This window comes from Mesoplodon bidens (genome assembly GCF_964165515.1).
Source record: "Mesoplodon bidens genome assembly, chromosome: 11".
NCBI lineage: Eukaryota > Metazoa > Chordata > Mammalia > Artiodactyla > Ziphiidae > Mesoplodon > Mesoplodon bidens.
This window is the reverse complement of record NC_138167.1, coordinates 15,092,127-15,095,299: the sequence shown is the minus strand read 5'-3', so window position 1 is coordinate 15,095,299 and position 3,173 is coordinate 15,092,127. Positions and strand designations below refer to the sequence as shown.

At 40.6% G+C, this 3,173-nt stretch overlaps 1 pseudogene across 1 annotated transcript; it reads left to right on the top strand.

Annotated features, from left to right (window-relative positions):
* Positions 1-1,520: 1,520 nt before the first annotated feature.
* LOC308624656 (lysosomal dipeptide transporter MFSD1-like) lies at positions 1,521-2,973 on the top strand (annotated as a pseudogene). The gene is made up of 2 exons: positions 1,521-1,764; positions 1,890-2,973. The product of its transcript is annotated as a lysosomal dipeptide transporter MFSD1-like (transcript).
* The last annotated feature ends 200 nt before the right edge of the window (positions 2,974-3,173 follow it).

The following is a 3,173-nucleotide window of genomic DNA, read 5'->3' as shown; positions in this document are numbered from 1 at the left end:
TCCCCGTGAAGTTGGCTGAGGCTACGTGGAGACCGCATCACGTCCTAATTTCTGCCTCTGCCCAGTGCCTCTTCCTTTCCTTCCCCAACAAATACTGGGCCCCTAATAAGTTCCCTGCACACTAATGTCTGTCTCAGAGTCTGCTTCAGTTAGTACCAGTACCCTCTGAGAAAGCAAATACAAAGATGAGATTTTGGTACTTGAATATTCTCTGGATGACTAGCAATGAGACCCCCATCGCTGGTGGTGGATCTCAGGTAACTCCAGGTCCTCCTACCTGCCCTCCACCTACTCAACATGGGCCAGAAGGAGCCAGAAGAATATTATAAAACTAGGTTCTAAGAGACCTGGATCAAAGTAGACAGTTAAATTGTTATTTTCACCCGTGGTGAACTGAGATGATACACCAGTGGGAAGAAACGGTTTAGCAGGTGCAATGTATCATGACTTGGAGAATTTGAGGAAATAAACATTTTAAGAAAAATATAATTAGATAGAGCAGTTTCTGAGAATTTATGCTCTGGAGAAAAAGGATGAAAGTCTGGTGGTTATAAATCATTAATTAAAAGCTATATGTGAAATAAAGTTGGAGGACTCATACTTCCTGATTTCAAACTTACTACAAAGATACAGTAATCAAGACAGGGTAGTACTGGTATAAAGACAGACATATAAATCAATGGAGTCCAGTAATAAATGCATACATTGATAGTTTTTGACAATGGTACCAAGTCTATTCAATAGGGAAAGAATAGTCTCTTAAATAAGTGATGTTGGGACAACTGGATATCCACATACAAAAGAATAAGGTTGAACCTCTAACTCAGAATATACAAAAATTAACACAAAGTGGATCAAATACTTAAATTTAAGAACTGAAACTATAAGTAAGTTCATTTGTATCATTTTTTAAGATTCCACATATAACTGATATCATATGATATTTGTCTTTCTCTGCCTGGCTTACTTCACTCAGTATGATAATCTCTAGGTCCACCCATGTTGCTACAAATGGCATTATTTCATTCATTTTTATGGCTGAGTAATAACTCAGGCACAGAAAACAAACTTATGGTTACCAAAGGGGAAGGGGGAGGGGGATAAATTAGGAGTTCGGGATTAACATATACACACGACTATATATACAAAATATATAACCAATGAGGACCTACTGTACAGCACAGAGAATTATACTCAGTATCTTGTAATAATCTAACAGAATGAATCTGAAAAAGAATAGATATATATATAACTGAATCACTTGGCTGTACAACTAAAACTAACAACATTGTACATCAACTATATTTCAATAAATAAAAAACTAAAACTATAAAACTCTTAGAAGAAAATATAGGGGCAAACCCTCACGACCTTAGATTTGACAATGGTTTCTTAAACGTGAAACCAAAAGTACAGGCAACAAAATTAGATAAATTGAACTTCACTAAAATGAAAGATTTCTGTGTATCAAAAGTACACTCTCAGGAGTCACTGTCGTCTCTCGGTCTCCCATTGGCCCGATGGAGGAGGAGGAGGAAGCGAGGGCGCCGCTGCCTGGCAACCCCAACGAGGCCAGCATAGGCGCCCCCCCACCCCCGCCCATTACCTCCCCCTGCCCCCGGGGCGCTGCCGACCCTCTGCGACCCCAGTCGCCTGGCGCACCAGCTTTTGGTGCTGTTGCTGACGTGCTTCCTTGGTTTCGGCAGCTATTTTTGCTATGATAATCCTGCTGCCTTTCAGACTCAGGTTAAACGGGATATTCAGGTGAATACCACGAAATTCATGATGCTGTATGCCTGGTATTCTTGGCCCAATGTAGTTTTGTGTTTCTTTGGTGGCTTTTTGATAGACTGCGTATTTGGAATACAATGGGGCGCCATTATGTTTAGTTGCTTTGTTTGCGTTGGACAGGTTGTTTTTGCTCTGGGTGGAATATTTCATGCTTTTTGGTTGATGGAATTTGGAAGGTTTGTGTTTGGGATTGGTGGGGAGTCCTTAGCAGTTGCCCAGAATACATATGCTGTGAGTTGGTTTAAAGGCAAAGAATTAAACTTGATGTTTGGACTCCAACTTAGCATGGCTAGAATTGGAAGTACAGTAAACATGAACCTCATGGGATGGCTGTATTCTAAGGTTGAAGCTTCATTGGGTTCTGCTGGTCATACAACCCTCGGGGTCACACTTAGGATCGGGGGTATAACATGTATTCTTTCACTAGTCTGTGCCTTGGCCCTTGCTTACTTGGATCAGAGAGCAGAACGCATCCTTCATAAAGAACAAGGAAAAACAGCTTAAGTCATAAAGTTAACTGATGTGAAGGACTTCTCCTTCCCCCTGTGGCTGATATTTATCATCTGTGTCTGCTATTATGTTGCTGTGTTCCCTTTCATTGGACTTCGGAAAGTTTTCTTTACAGAGAAATCTGGCTTTTCCTCCAAGGCAGCGAGTGCTATTAACAGTATTGTGTATGTAATATCAGCCCCCATGTCCCCAATATTTGGGCTTCTGGTGGATAAAACAGGAAAGAACATCATCTGGGTTGTGTGTGCAGTGGTGACCACTCTTGCTTCCCACATGATGCTGGCCTTCAGGCTGTGGAACCCTTGGATTGCTATGTGTCTCCTGGGACTCTCTACTCATTGCTTGCCTGTGCATTGTGGCCCATGGTGGCATTTGTAGTTCCCAAACATCAACTGGGAACTGCATATGGCTTCATGCAGTCCATTCAGAATCTTGGGTTGGCAGTCATTTCCATCACTGCTGGCATGATATTGGATACTTGGGGATATCTGTTTTTAGGAGTTTTCTTCAATGCCTGTGTTTCTTTCTCACTTTTATCTGTGGTCTTACTCTACTTGGTGAATCGTGCCCAAGGTGGGAACCTAAATTATTCTGCAAGACAAAGGGATGAAATAAAACTTTCTCATGCAGAATGAGAAGTTTAAATGACTGTGTCATGAGAGTGGGCTGCACACATCATCGGTTTGAAAACTTCCATTTTTTTTTTTAATTTAGAGTTTAGTCGTTAGGAAAAATAATGGTCTGAAGAATTATTATATTTATATTTTGAATACATCTATTTTAAACTATAACTGTGAAGACTATTTTAGCCTGTGTCTTTTGTATTGCTGAAGAATTCTGCTTTGGAATAGGCTCATCAATGATGAAGTTTA